At 38.2% G+C, this 16,814-nt stretch overlaps 1 protein-coding gene across 9 annotated transcripts in view; it reads left to right on the top strand.

Moving 5' to 3' along the window:
* NFIA (nuclear factor I A) overlaps nucleotides 1–16,814 on the top strand; it is a 469,138-nt gene that overhangs the window by 282,774 nt on the left and 169,550 nt on the right. The gene's annotated exons all lie outside the window — the stretch shown is intronic.

Genomic DNA, 16,814 nt, shown 5'->3' with positions numbered 1-16,814 from the left:
GCTAATCATAAACTATAATTTTTTTACAGTAAGAGACACCCTTTCTAAGCAATGGTTAGTTCTTTCAGAGGAATATTGGTCAGTCTTTGAGATAAGAACATACAGCTGTCTGTTGGATTAGTTATCAGTGGCACCAGTATGTTGTTCAAACATGCAAGCCCCAGCTCTGGTTATGGTTCATGATTGGAGTATATCATTTCAAGAAATAAGAAGCTTCAGTTTAAAGTGGTATTATAATGGTATTTTTAACACCACAGACTTCTATGTGACAAAGAGATCATTAATGTCTGCCCACGTAGGAAAGTCTTGCTGGTGTTACCACATGGCATAGTCTTAAAGGGGGCCCTTCTTTAGACTTGGTTCTCTCCAGTTTTCCATCCAAGTGTCCATCAGCCCATGGTGAAGAAAAGGAAGTAAATATGTTCATGCTCCTTCTTTGATGAATAGTCTAATAGGTGATTTCATGACAAACGTTATCTTCTGCACTTTGAGGAAAATAGTCTGGAATCCACTGGCATAGAAGGAATGCTTCTTGTGTTACATGTCCATTGCCCAAAAGGAAAATATTAACATATGCTTGTGATTTTGACTATGTTAAGTCATTTTCTATTCGATAAGAACTTGAGAATCTTTCCAATGACCACAGTGGGCTTTGCATCAGGCCCTAAATACCTCCTTTTCAGATATTTTCAGATAACCTGGTTAATAGTCATCTCTGAATTATGGTCAACTGTGATGCTTTCCAACTGGTATAATCCCATTGTCTTTTTAAATTATCAACAATACGATTCCACTGCATAAACAAGTTATTTTATCTTCTTTTGCCAATGGCAAACAAAGATAATAACAGTATACATATGTATTGGGTATTAACACCATTATGTTTTCCTAGATGATAGATTTAATGGAATTGTCAGTGTCTACTGAGTACAAATATAACTTCCTAATTTTACTGAGTGGCTGTCTGTCAGTAAAATGATTTTGTGATCTTTAACAGAAATATTTTAAATACTGTATGTTGCCTATATAATAATTACAAGTTAATGAACATCTTAAAAGGAATACAATTAAACCCATATCACAGTGTTTTCATGCTCCTAACCATAATCAGTTCTGTATATTAAGGTAAAATCTCATTCCTACAGTAACAACATTATGATAACTTGTTAATAACATTATTCTGATTTTACAAACAAGACTTTGTTAATTAATTTTGGGAAATCCTATGGCCTGTGTTATACAGGTCAGGCTCACAGTGTATGATCAGAGTGGGACCTTCTATTAGTCTATATTAGCTTTATGTTTTTGTTAGTAATTTATGGGACAGATATTAGAAAGTGTCTTCTAAAATTGCATCTGCAGCTTTTGTCCATGTAAAAGATCTGGGAATGTAAACTTACAGGTACAGTTTTACTTGCTAGGTTGAGGCCCCTATGAAAATTTAGCCCTACATATTTTTTTCTCTTGAATCTAAGCTGTTGGACTGTAGTTTGGCAGTGGGATATTTCAGACCATGAGGGTAGATTTTCACATAATTTGGTCATTTCTCTCTTACTGCACACAGTTAGGATTCTTCAGTAAACAAATCATCACACTGGGGGAGGTGAGAGAAAGTAAAGAGAGTTGGATCTTGCTACAGCAATCTACTGTATGCAATCTACTGTATTAAAAGGATATTTAGCCCTGGTTATTCCAGCAGAAGCCCACGTAGACCATGGGTTAGGACAAAGCTGTTGTGGTACAAGTTGGTTGGACCTCCCCCTTCTCTGAAAGGCCATGGAATAGTACGGCATTGGGTGGGTAGGGTGTCAGGAGACTGAGTGAGGACCAGGGTCCCAGTGAGTGTCTGAGACTGAGTGTGGGCCAGGGACAGGCCAGGGACCCAGGAGACTGAGTGAGTCAATGTGTCCTCTTATCAGCTGGGCTTCTATGAAGCTTCAACTGCGACTTAATTGCCGTAGTGGAACCCCTAAGGGAGGGTGGAGTGCCTGTCTGCATCTGGAACTGAATTCCCCTCCTTGTGCAGTGGCCCCTGCTGGCTCAGGAAGTCACATGTTGCTCCCCCTTCTGTGCCAGCAAGAGTGAATGGAGTCCATTTGCTTTTCCAAAAGTACACTGTAATTTGCTGGGCCAAAATAGAACATGTAAGTGAAGCTTAGAAGTAATCTCTGCTTAAGCACTGACCCTGGCCCTCAGATTTATGTGCTGGCTCCTGCTGTCCCATCATACACTAAAATACCCATGCCAGTGGGCAGTGTTTATGTAATGATGTCGTCTCATTAAAAAAAATATATGCTTGTATTTTGTATTTGTTGTTAAAAATCTCAGCAAAGACCTAGGACTTGATTCATTGGTGAAGTGGAGTGCAACCTGACTCTCTTGTATCACCAGAGGCAGTTGTTCCCCAGGGTCGATTCATTCCCTGAGGAGAGCAAGCATTGTTTTCCCTATTGCACTTCTTGGGAATATCCAGTGTTCCAGTGAAAGATGCTCACCTCATGGATGCTGTCCCTGCCACCCACTTGCTGAGGTGCACTCATCAACTTGGTATCCTCTATTCGAGTGAGAATTGTGGGTGTCTTGCAGTATGGCAGCCCCCCTTTGGGACAGACTTTCTGCTGCTGGAGGTTGGCAACTCAGGGCTTGTCTACACTGAAGCGGCTTTCTGCGCTCAAACTGCAGCCGTGCACACACGGCCAGGCCACTTTGTGCGCAGAAACTCCTCAGTTGCAGCCCTGCAAAACACCCACCTTGACGAGAGTCGTAAGGCTATTTGCGCAGAGGCTCCAGCGCTTTATTGCCAGTGTAGATGCTTGATTGCTTTCTGCGCTGTAATTGGCCTCCGGAGCTGGTCCATAATGCCTCAAGTGACCGCTCCGCTCGTTGTTTTGAACTCGGCTGCCCTGGAGACATGCGCCCCTCCCCTTTCAAAGCACCGTTTCTGACAGCTGTTGCGTGCTGTGCTGATCTGTGCTGGGATACAAAGCAAACCATTAACGTGGAATGCTTGTGCTGTTGAACACAGAGGCAGGTGTGCGTGTGTGTGTGAGAGAGAGAGAAAGAGATTGCTGTGCAGAGAGCCCAGGGAGGGAGGCGGGGGCTGATGTTGGGGTTTCCCCCTGCCTCAGGACTGGTTGCTTCCTGCCGCTGTCTGCACTTACAAGACAGCATTCTGACACACTCTCTGTCCCCCCCAAACACACTGTCTCTTTCCCCGCCTCCATACACACACACACACACTCCCTGTCACACACTCTTCCCCCTTCCCTCCACGGCAGTTGAAAAGCAGCTGGCAATGTAGTAGGATGCCCATAGAACAATGGCATTGGGAAACCTGCATCATGTGATGCTGTGCCTGCCCCATAAGGCATTGCAAACCCTTCCCAAAGCACCCTGTGGCCAGTTGCACAGTAGGGTAGCTACCACAATGCACTGCTGTCTTTGCCGTTGCAAGAGCTGCTGGTGTGGATGCGCTCCAGCGTTGCACATGCAAAGCGGTTTAATTCCAGCTTTTTAATAAAAGTGGTATAACTTGTGGTGCAGAAACTTGCCAGTGTAGACATACCCTCATGCCATACCATATCATCAGGAACCTGGGAGTGAATAGAGCTCTCTCTGTGTTAACAAGAAAATACAGTTGTAAAGTGAATGTAAAATGAAAAGTTGTAAAAAGTGTAATACATACAAAAGAAAGTTAAAACACACATAAGATTGGATCCAGCCACTCAAGACACAAAGGCCCCCTGCCCTATTCGCTCCTACACAGCTCTGTAAAAATGCCTGAGCTTCACAAAGGTGAACACTGGAATACATGGCATAGAATCATAGAATATCAGAGTTGGAAGGGACCTCAGGAGGTCATGAAATACATAAAATAGATTTGACCTCAAAATCCATTAACATTGCGGATTAAATGTAGCAAATTATGGTCCCTGCACTGGTAGTTCAGTGTATTCACGTTTTTAACAGGAGAGGACCCCTCTGATTTTTTACAACAAACTCCTCATAGTTTTACACAAGACCTTTTGAGGTTTTTTAAAGTGGCTTTGCTAACATTGTGACTTCCAGTGTAAAATATGCATTAGGACTTACACCCTGACCATACTCTTTGTAAGTGAAAAAATAATGTTTCCCTGTGGCTGAGATTCAGCAGGCAAATGCATGGGGCTCAGAAGCCTTCCTGGATTTTGAACTAGGGCCATACAATTTCCAAATTAAATACCCAACGTGCTACATAGGATCTGAGTATAATAAGCCGCAACAAACCTTAGGATATTTGTTCTTAAATTATGAAGGAACAAAATCAAGCTGATAACTTTTACTTTTTCAATTTTCACATAAAGTATTTGGCCAAAGCTGCCATTGGTTACGCTGATGTAAATCAGGAGTAACTCCAGAAGGGTTGCTTGGATGGACAATGGGGTGCATTTACTTTGTTGATGAAGAAATGAGGATGAAAAAGTGTTTGGCCTTTTAAAATAATTGAGTCTGTTTGCATACTGTGTGTTATTTGGTATGTTTAAATTCTCAACTCTTTCATATTAGCTACATTAATTTTTTTTAAATCTATTTTAAACATGTTATTGCAATACATGCTGAAATATTTCTGAAGGCCAGGGTTAGAACTTGCCAGTTGGAAAAAGACAGTCTTAATTGCTGAAGTATGAAAGTCAGATGGCCTCAAATACCATCTGAAAAGATAACCATATTTTTTTCAGCTGTTGTGTAGCCTCCATATCTTACTGTCAAGAAGCTTCTTTTGGGACTGAGACAGGTCACGTTGGAAGTCAGTGGCTAATCAGCTCCCACTGCAGATTTGTCTGCCTTCAGCTTGAATTATCTTAGGCAGACATCCTGGCTAGCTGCAACACAAACGTCTGATGGCTTAAGCCTGAGAAGACCTGAGTTTGGCAGCCACTAAGTTAGAGATGAGGGGAAAAAAGAAATCCTATCTTTTCTGGTGCTTTTCCCTTCTTGGTTTCCCCACAAAAAAATCAATAATGTGGTCGATAGTAGGTTTTGAGTTGTTCACTACATAATGGAGTTTTTTTCTGATGTAAACCTTGGGTGTCTGGGTTTCAGACATTATAAGGTGTCAGAGGAGGTTTGATAGCTGCCACAATTGTCCCAAGTTACATTTTCTTTCCAGTGACAGCCTTTGTAATATGAGAAGAAAAGGAGTTCAGCAGTTATAAGTATAGATCATTTTTACACCATTTACAGTTTTTTTGTGGGTGAAAAGTTGTTCAGAAATGCATCATACTCTTTTTTAAAACTTACATTGAAAAAAATTCACTTGAGACAGTATTAAAGTCAATAGAATCAGTTTTTCAATAAACATTCCAAACTTTGTGTGAACTAGCCAGTGTGAGACTTCATGAAACATTTATTTTCCTAATTTCCTTGAAAAAGATATTCAGAATATAATTATGTAGGTTGAACAATAGTCTTATTAATTAAATAATCCATTCAGGAAAACATTATTGTTTCTTTCCATCACTAGAGGTGTGTCAGGAGTAGCTGAACTAATATGTAATAGAATTGTTGTTACTTGTGTGTATACATACAACATACATTTTCTTTTTTCATTAAGAGGTATGTGTCTAACAAGCTTAAAATTGGTGTAGCCATGTTGGTCCCAGGATATTAGAGAGAGAAAACGTAGGTGAGGTAATATCTTTTGATTGGACCAACTTCCGTTGGTGAGAGAGACAAGCTTTTGAGCTTACAGAGAACTCTTCTTCAGATCTGGGCTGACCTGAAGAAGAACTCTGGACACACGCTGGTCCAATAAAAGATATTATGTAACCCACATTGTCTCTCTAACGAGCTTAAGGACAGTTTGAGTTGACAGAGGTACTACAGTATGCAAATCTTTTCTATGTCCATTCACACAATCTGACTATTATTAGTGCAAGAGTCTTCTCCTTTGTAGTTCCTTCATATGGCTTTGCCTTCTGGAATAGTAGTCCTGTATCTTTCTGCCTCTTCTATTCTCATCTCATTTCATCTGCAAACATGTATTTTCTCCCTTGCTTTTACCTACTAATTTCTCTCTTCTTCTGCTATTTTTATACCATAACTAAGTAACCACATTCGTTATCTCCCTAAAGCATATTAAAATACAGTTTGTATGAAATAATCTGTAAGATTCAAAGAAGTTGGATGTTTATATGGATAACAAGGATATCTTGCGTTATAGTTGTTAATGCAAATCAAAAAGTATTGGAAGGGAGAGAGAACTTCATATTTCAGGGCTAAACCAATCTTGAACTATTACTGATTAGGATGAGACCTTCATGGGGGAGAGGTATGTAACTAACCACTCATCTGGCCACGTTCAGGTTCTTGCGGCTTCCTCTGGTGCTTCCTTTGGTGCCAGCCAATTTTGGAGACAGGATCCTGATCTAGATAGACCATGAGTCTGATCCAGCATGATAGTTGCTATGTTCTTATGCTGTGCAAAATGAAGGACACATTCCTGCCAACCGTTTACTCATTGCTGTAATCCAATGAATAATGGTTTGCAGGATTGGACTCGAAAGTCGTTGTAAGAAGCAAATTCTTTCCTCAGATCCATGCATACAGCTCATGAATTGATTTCAATGGGAGTTGCACCTGAATAGCTAAGGGCATAACATGGCCTTTAAATATTTGGAAAGTATAATTTAGGCCTCCCAGTCCATCTTCTACTGAAGTCAATAGTAGTTTTACCAGTGACTTCCATGGGAGTACATGATCTTGTAAACCCTCATTCAAGTGAATAGTCCCCTTGACTTTGGTGGGACTTTTGCTTGAATAATAATTGCAGAATTAGGTTTTAGTTGGAAGAGAGAATGGAAAACTTAAAATGGAAGATCTTAGAAAATTGTGACAATACAACATCTTTCATAGTACCAAAATGACACTCTTATTTAAAGCATTGAAAATTCTGTTTGAATTGTATTTCAATATTTAGCCAATAATCTTTAAATACATGCATTTGAAGCAAGTATGTTACCCAAGTACACTTTTAGATATCAATCATGCTATATTAATTGAAAGGATTTGGTCTAATCTCATAAAGAAACAGGCAAACTCTTGGCTTTGCTTTAAAGAAAAAATATATCACTCATGTCATCCATTACTGTGCTATAATTATGGTAAGTGAAGCAGAACAGAATCGATGGAGCAATTTATCAATGCATTCCGAACTATTCTAGCACAACTGACGTCATGCAACTGCAGATACTGTCCTTCAATATAAAAAATATCCAGCAGTGTCAAGACTTTATTCTGATCCATTTCAGCATATTTTAATATTTAATGTTGTCATTTCAATTATGGTTTAATTAATTTATTTCATTTGCTATAAAATTGTATTTAATTAATTGGCTTTTTAAACTTTTCCCCCCTTAAATTAAAATTTCAAAAGGGCAAGGGAAAAGAGTGAGGATAAAAATTCCAGTGATTATTTAATTCAGACTTTAAGGTAAAAAAAAACCTTAAACTTTATACTTTATGTTAATAGAGCATAAACTTGATCTTTTCTATGCCACTGTAAATTATTTCAAGATAAGAAGCAGACTGTAATATGTGTGGTAAGCATTTCCAATGGGCATTTGTCTTTCAATATTGAATACTTCCCCAAAATGTTATTTTAATACATGGATACTGTTTAGTATCTTCAAATATTTGCCTTTTCACCCACTCCAAGTGTTGGATTTTACCTGTGTCTTATCTTTTAAGTTTTATTCAAATAGACTTACAGAGTTAGAACTCATGCAGACTGTACTTGTGTAAAACAGTCCTGGAGTTAGTATTGTTTGTTCTGTAAAAACACTCATTGCAAATTCCTCATAAAGTTATTAAATATATTTACAGTACATTAAATATGAAAAATGAACTTGTTCAATAAGAGGATTGTTTAAAACATCGAGAGAATTGCAGTGAAAATGCCTTGCTCTATTCCCCCCCCCTTCCCCAGTAGTAATGCTAACATGATTCCCTTCGGGGTAATCTGTCCTGCTCTTGATTTAAGCATCTATCTGTTAAATTATTTTCCTAATTCTGGGCTAAAGTGTGTGGTGACAACTGTGCCTTTCCTCACATGGGCACAGAGCAGGGGTTCAGATTTTGGCACTGCCGAAGAGAGAGGCAATTGGTCTGAAAACAAACTGATATTGTGGGGTGTGCGAAGAAGAAAGGTCTTTGTTTACACATGACACCAAAATGAAACATGGTTACCTCACCCACCTTGTCTCACCAAAATTAGAATCTGTTAATAAAGTATGCCTATTTTAAAATAACCAGCTGCTTGAATATACATTTCCACTTCAAACATTTTTTTTTCCAGGAGAGAAGCACATGAAAAAGTTCACAAGAAAACAGAAACTGTTGCTCCTTGAAAGTAGCTTCTTTTATATAAAGCCATTTGTTTACTTGGAGGTATTTTATATAGTCTTGTTGCAAATCTTTATTTTTCTGTAGATGGATTTTTTTTAAACCAAAAAAAGAAGGATACTGTACTTTGATTCCAGCTAGAGTTTCCATGGCCTCATCAAACATTAACAAAAGGGAGAATGTATTCTGTATTTTGTAATTCTTGATCTGTTCCATATTACTGTACAGCCACAATAACAGCATTGCCTACTGTACTGTATATTAGTTTCTGGAAAGTCGGTGTGGTTCTGTTTTTTGTGTCCTGTAGGTTTAGTTTCCTAATTGCTCTTGGAGCCTTTGTTTTTGAGTGAAAAGCCTGTTAAAGGGTTAAGGAGCATGCAGTCCGAACTTCCTTAGTGGAATGTGTTCTCTGCTAAGGAAATCAGAATGTCACTCACTATTTAAAGATCTACTAGTAAACTGTTTTGTCGGATGGATTTATTAAGGGCGATTTTACCTGGTATCACATTGTATTGTTTAATTTGGGCTATATTTAACCAGCATTCTGTTTATACAGTGTCAGCGAGTTCTGAGAGCTTGCCAGGCAAATTCTCAAAATGGTTGCCAAGCTGTAAGATGGCTGCCAAGGTCTGAACACACAGAACAGGTCCAAAATGGTGACCAACTTCTTAGAATTTTCCTGTCGATTTCTTTCCCCCCCAAAACGAGGAAGATGCAGGACTTGGCTCCAGCCCCTTTGGCACTACGATTTATAGTGTCATCCAAAGATTCAAGTAGTCACTGTGTTCTTGTTTCACAATACTTGGCAGAAAGCTATTTAGGAGAGGACGTGGGTGAAATAGCCAGTGTAAAATAACATAAGAGTTTTCCTTCCTTGGCTAAAATGCACCAAACATGTTGTAAATATGAAATGGAAGGTACAGTACTTTAAAAGAACTCTGAAGAGAGCAGCTTTAACTGACACTTCAGACTATGTTCTTTTGTAATGTATCTAAAGTGGTACAAACTTTATACAACAGGTTTAAGATTTATTTTATTTTTGCATTTGTTTACTTAAGTTTATAGCAGTTGCTTTCTGGCAGTTGTGCTTCTTAGCAGATTGAAATAAAATCATAAGGGTGAATTAAAACACACTGCTGTTAGTGCTGATTAGAATTTTAGCTTAGTGTAAATACCGGATGTAGTGTCCAACTTTTCAGGGACTTGGCATCGACTCAACAGGGATCTCCAGGCTACACAGGAGACAGTGTGTGCTTGGATGCTTTTTGAATACTTGAATAGGTAAAACTTACTACTTCTGCTGGCATGTTAGTTAATTTTATGGCTGTGTTAAACATTATATAGTCCTAAAATAGCTGTAAAAAAAAAAGAAAGAAAAAGCAGAGAATAAGATAATAAGGCAAAATATTATGATCTAAAAAAACTGAAAATCTGGATTTTATTTAAATCCCGGGCATTCTGGGCTAAGGGCCTGCCTGCGCATACAAGCTGTAAATACAGCACTAGTTTGGAATGTTTGAATTATACATATAAATATGAAAAAAAAATGGAAGGACATGTCATTTTGAAAAGTCATAGATTATCATTATTTATTTATACAGCTGCAGTGGTTTTAATTTAAAATCATAGGTTGCCAGTGCAGTGTTTCCTTCTTTAAAATACCTGTATTCAGAAGGACTGTATTTGTAAGCTCTCGGTTTACAGATTCCGGATGATCCTATATCCTTTAGTTACCCTTCCCTCCTAAATAGCTTCCCCCTTCTCAACAACCATGGTTATCTCAGCACATTTTCATCTATTAAGAAAACAAAGTTAATAAAAAATCCTGAGAGGCAAGTATCATCCTCCATTTGTGATGCAACAGGTCCTTGCGTCAGCTAGCGAGAAGGTATTAAACTAGTAAAATGATTAGCACTTTTTGATCAGCTCAGATACCTCACCACTGTAACCGTCTATCCTTTCCCAGCACTGACCTACAAGTCAACAGGCCATGTCATTTCTCCTGCAGAAACTGTAAAGCACCTGAAATGCATTTTGCTCTACGCCTAATCCAGTTAGGTGAGGGAACTGATAGAACTGCAAATGTTCCTTCAGCTATCACTGGTAGTACTGGGGTGTTTAAGCCCAGGATGTTTCCCAAAGCCTTGTACTTTTCTATATTTTCCTGGGGTTGGTAAACACCCTCAGTTCAAATTCATGCTCTCTTTCTGAAAGCGATCACTACCCGAAGTCCAAACGGTACATCTGGGTACCAATTGTTATTGGCAATGATGGAATTTGAACTCTGAATCCTTCAGTGTAAAACATGAATGCATGTTAAGATATTTGGCCTCTAAAAAACCAATAGATAGCAATAAGAGCACATAGAAGTTAGTTGCGGAGGTGAATGTTCTGAGTGATATAACACATTCTTTAATACATGTTTTCAGTCTGTTCTAATGTTATACATTGTCAAAAATGTGGAGCGGTACAAATTCAGGAACAACATTTTATATCTTCCCTGCTAACGTAAAAAACAAATCACGATTGAATTCTATAAGTGAATACCACAATCCTTACTTACCACAATCTTTTAAAGCAAGATTAAAACACCCTCTCTTGTTTCTCTTTCCATTCCCCCTGAAATCTAATAGAAAAGTATAAATGTAAAGAACGGTACTTCAGCTGCTTTAACTTAGAAGACAAGTAATGAGACATTTAAAAGCTACGTACACCCTAGTGTGAAAATTGTACATCATCTTTTTGTTGACCAACTTTGGGGTTTATTCTGCTGTATGTTTGTTGAATTTGTGTTTACATATTAGATAAACATAATTGGCCACGAGCTTGATTTTAAATTCCTGTTGCTAAATTTTTGTTTTTTATACCACCTTTTCAAGCCTACCTATATTATGGAAATACCTAACAAGTTAACCATTACATTTGAATATTATGAATGTACAGGCCATTCGAGGATTTTCCAGGTACTCCTTCCTATGTGTCATTATTTACACTAAATGACCATTGGGCCTCATTCTCTTCTCACTTAATATCATTTTTTCACCAGTGATTTACACAAATGTAAATGAGGGAAGAATTCGGTCCATTGTGCATGGCTTAAAATAGCTATTCTTAGTTGTAGATTCTGATCTCACTATGTTGTACATGGGGAATAACTTCATTGTAGCTAACAAAATTACAGTGTTGTAAAACTGTTATTAATGAGAGGAGAATCAGGCCCTTAGTCACAAACCTGTCAATTTATCTTTCATGGAATGAAATCCTTCAGAAACTTTTGGCACTAATTAATATTATGCTTTGTAAAGTGAGTCTGGTTTGCTTTTTTGTAATTTGAACTGGTGACACTTGTTTGTATATTCTACACGTACACACTCTGTATGTGTGTGTGCGCACGCGTACGTCTATATGATATGTATAAAATTACTTTTTATATAGTAACTTTCTGCATAGGGCAACCCAAACAGCTGTTCCTCCTTTTTATAGCTTCTTTAATCTATGTGCCAACAAGTCAGTTTACAAAATCTGTTTTGTTGATGACTGCTGCGATAATAATTGTGGTGTTTTGTGGCTTGGCAAAAGCCTGGGGTCTCCTCCGAGGACTCTTGCCAAAGCCTTTGAAGGGGTTGAGGTAGATTCACTGCCAAAATGAGTCACCACTCTCTATTTTATTTAGTGTCCTTCTGCCAAGGCCTTAGACACTTTCTGTTTTCATTCTTTTGTAGGCTTTCCTTCCCACAATGTGGTTTTCTTCACAGCCAGAGAAATGTGTTTGCCAGCATAGGTGAGAGAGTGTGGCTAACTCCCCCAATGCCACTGTTAGACCATGCTTAAGGGTTAGTGATTTAGCTACTGTGCTTTCTTAAGTGAATGTGCAAGATTTAATTATACATCTATGAATTATAAATGAAAGGACAGCTCTAGCTAATATAGTGCAGTTCAGTAAGTTGGAGTAAGGTCAAGGGAATTCAGAAGTTTCCCAGTGTTCGCTTCTCAGTGGCACTGTGATAGTGCATTCTTTTAATCATTGTACTAGTTGCATTAGGGATGAGTTGCTCCTGTTGAGTTTCCCTCATTTTTTGGCCCGTTGCTTGGCTTATTTACGACTTTCTCCTGCCCCCAGAAGCAGGGAATCACGCTCTCTGCAACGGAGTGACAAAGCTTTCTGTGTTCCCAAATGCACAGGAGTTATAACAACACTTTGTACCTTGCACCCAAATACCTCAATGCGCTCTGCAAGCAAGAATTAGTTAAGCCTCCTGACACTGCCTCTGCGAATGTGAAAACTGAGACACAGAGAGGTGAAGTGGTTTGGCCAGGTTCATGTAGTAAATATGCATCAGGGCTGGGAACAGAACCCGCTCATCTGAGTCACTGGCCTTTGCTTTAACCACAAGAACTTCCTCCTCCTGGCTATAGAAGGAGAGATGTTTCTGCCTGATTCTAGATAAAATGCTAGAAGTAGAGATGGCCCAGATATCCTAGAGGTAAAGTGTGTAACTACTAGTGGGTGATGTTGGATGAGATGAGACATGTGGGTAGATGACTTATTACAGTATCTGTGGTTTTCTTATTACTGCCGTGTTTTGGTATCAATAAGGAAAGTAATGAGGCAATTTCTGTAAACAGTTAAGAAAAATTAGAGTGAAAAAAAGTGTTGGTACCCTCAAAAATAATGACGAAGTGAGCTGTAGCTCACGAAAGCTCATGCTCAAATAAATTGGTTAGTCTCTAAGGTGCCACAAGTACTCCTGATGAAGTGAGCTGTAGCTCACGAAAGCTCATGCTCAAATAAATTGGTTAGTCTCTAAGGTGCCACAAGTACTCAAGATAAGCTATTACCAGCAGGACAGTGGGGTGGGAGGAGGTATTGTTTCATATTCTCTGTGTATATATAAAGTCTGCTGCAGTTTCCACGGTATGCATCTGATGAAGTGAGCTGTAGCTCACGAAAGCTCATGCTCAAATAAATTGGTTAGTCTCTAAGGTGCCACAAGTACTCCTTTTCTTTTTGCGAATACAGACTAACACGGCTGTTCCTCTGAAACCTGTCAAAAATAACTGTAGCATTAACTATTCAAATGGATTTTCCCTTCCTTATCAGCAAAACACTCATGCTGTGTGATCTAGGCAGTTAGACAGCTTAGTACCTACTTACTAATGCTGGTATTTTTAAAGGACTCAAAGGGAGTTAGCACCCAACTCCCCAAAACTCCACCCTAAAAGTATACTACATATTGCATCCGATGAAGTGAGCTGTAGCTCACGAAAGCTTATGCTCAAATAAATTTGTTAGTCTCTAAGGTGCTAACAAGTACTCCTTTTCTTTTTGCGAATACAGACTAACACAGCTGCTACTCTGATACATATTGCAACACATACATGTCACATGCTCCTGAAGGACTCTTAATATCCCCCATGTTGCTTTATGATTCTCAAGACATTTCTGGTTAGGACCCATCTGAGAACCAGAACCAGTTCTCAGGACTCACTATCAAACAAAATTGCCCCAAATAAGTAATTAAATACACATTTAAAAATACAAATTTAAGAAAATACAAATGTTGTGAGCCAACACAAACTTTGGAATAATTAGGGGGGATGTTAGAATTAGGGGTAAATACTTTGGGAGATCAGTTGTCTTTCCTCATTTCTTCTTTCTGTGTCAGCCTCTACTTGTTATGCTGTTCTGCTCTTTTGAGGTGAAATTGTTCCCTGTGCAGAGGATCAGCACAAGGCCTATGTATCAGTGAAGTTTCATTGAAGCCTGTGCTCTGCACAGGGGTGAGTTTCATACAGAAGGAATAAAACAGCACAGGCTTATGGGGTTCACTGGGATGTCCGTGGTGCATAAGCCTTGTGTTTGTGTTAGCTTGGCACAGGGATGAATTTAACCCTTCATGCTTACCTCTTTTTCCTCCCTCTTGTCTTTTTACCCAGTGTCTTGCCTTTCCTCCCCCATCTTTCTCTGCCAGTTGGCACCCTTTTGTTTCTTCTTTGTGTTTCCATTTGCCCCTCTATATTGCTCTTTTTTGTGTTTGTCCATAATTTTTGTCTTCTCTTGCTGAGCTTTCCTGCTTATCATCTTTCTGATTGTCCCTTTACCAGGCACAATTTAGCAGAGTTGCTCCTGCAATGAAGCACTTTACCTGAAGTGTCTTGTTGGAGTGAAACTGATAAAAATCATATAGTCCTAGTCAATTTCACATTGCAGCAGCCCATGCAGGTAACCTGTTTCTGCTCAGGAGCACATTCTTTGTCCTACCATTTTATCATGGTCGGCTACTTGTGGACATTCAAGCTGGGTACTTACTGCCCACAGTCTGAGAACAGCTGATAAAATCATCCATAATTTGGAGACTAGGGGCTAAATGGCTCCCTGGTGTAACTTCAGTGACTTTGTTGGAGTTTCCTGGGGAATTAATTTGGCTTTGTAGGTTTCAAAATGAAATTTTAATTTTAAAAACAGAATTATCTTATTTTTATACATTTAAATTAGACTAGCAGCTGACAGATTAGTCACATGGTAGTAGCATTAAAAGATATTAAATATGCTCCGGCCACTTCACCTTCAGTGGTCTCTTAAAATATGCATTAAAATATGCGTTAACTACTTATGCAAAAAATCTGTTCCACCTTGTATTTATTTGTAACACCTTTGAGTACCTTTTCCAGACCTGAAAAAGAGTTCAGTATAAACTCAAAAGCTTGTCTCTTTCACCAACAGAAGTTGGTCCAATAAAAAATATTACCTCCCCCACCTTGTCTCTCTAATATCCTGGGGCCAACACAACTACAGCACAACACTGTAAACATTAATTTCCCATGTTAATTTGCAGTTTCCACAGAGATGTTGGAGGATTGCAAAGGGGAAGAATAGCAGCCTGTGAAAATTAGAATACGTGCAGATTGGTCCACAGTACAATCTCTGTATTGAAATATGCTTTACACTGTGAAAAGTTTGAGAACCTCAGTATTACTCCTTTCATATTATTTAAATGTAGTTATACTGTTCTAATGCCTACTTCATATTCCTATGTCAGAGTTTGAATGTGAAGAGCTCTTATATGCGTAGTTCTCTGTTTCATATCTGGAATAGATTTGCTATCTTTCTGTATGTTTAAGCAAATTCTTGCTTTTAACATCTTTTTTGTGAGAATTTCCAGCAGGTATAGTTTTCTTTTATTGAGCTTCATGCTTTTTTCTTAAGAAAAGAAATTATGTTCTCCAATGAGGTAAATGCTCAGCTTTACTCAAAATCTAAGCCATTATGACTGAATTCAGTTTCATTTCAGAAATTAATGGATAACCAGTATTGTTTCTAGCATGGACAGCTTCACCCATAAATGTACCTAGAATACTTCTGTGCCATTGCTTGTATCACTGTTGGTAGAATTAACACCTGCTGTAGTTAAAAGACGCCTGTACCAATATAGAATCAGATTCTTTGTCGGTGATAATCAGCATAGCTCCATTGACTTTTGATGGAGTTACACCAGTTTATACTAGCTGAAGATCTGGCCCATAGTACAGAATCTTGCACCTTGAATTTAAGTTACATTGTACAAAAGCTTCCACCTACTCTCGTTCCTAAAGTCAGCACTCCTGGGATGCGGTTCAAAGGTATCACACAAAGAAACCAATATAACAAAATGGTACACTCTGGATTTACCATAACGTTAAATGTAGGCCCTTTCTTTTACTGCTTTTGCATCTGGATTTGTTAGCAATGTCCAGAAGGATTTCAGCTATGGAAGAATTAAAAGTGTCCCATATATTTATATATTTGCACTGTTATACTGATTTAAACTACCTACTAGGTATTGTACTAATAATTCTCAAGTTAGAGACAAAGAATTTTGACACAACATGATATCCTCTGTTATGCACAATGGTCACACTGACAATATTTCTAATGGTCTGAAAATTTTTACTAGTTGAGAGAGAATTTCTGTATTTATACTCAACAGTACTAATAGTACAGGAAAAAAACTTTCAGATGAGTAAAAACTTTTAAAGCATGATTATAGTACTGAAGCTATATCATTTTGTGAAAAATATATTGCTTACCTTATAGAAGTAAAGTGAAGGTATTAATGACTGATGGCGAATTCCCCAGTATGCAGTAACCTCTGATTATTTGCACTTGAAACTCTTCACCGAAGTCAGGTACTGTAGCAGAGGCTTATTTAAAGTTCAGTTTTTTATTAATTCAACCTTATAAGCACAGTATGTAGTTCATGTTCATGATTTCAATCAATTATTTATTTAAGTAGAAAGAGATGTGGAAAATATTTTGGGGGATTGTTCCAAATCTGAAAAGATTTTTATATAAAATATTTAATGAAGGTCTATTTTGGGAAATGTCTGGATTTATTGTGGATCCATTGCAATTGATGTAGTATAAATAAAATGGAAGCTACTTTTAAAACTAT

The sequence above is a fragment of the Caretta caretta genome, chromosome 8, assembly GCF_965140235.1.
Source record: "Caretta caretta isolate rCarCar2 chromosome 8, rCarCar1.hap1, whole genome shotgun sequence".
NCBI classification, from domain to species: Eukaryota; Metazoa; Chordata; order Testudines; family Cheloniidae; genus Caretta; species Caretta caretta.
Note: the sequence above shows the minus strand (reverse complement) of the source record. Positions and strands in the feature narration are given on the sequence as shown.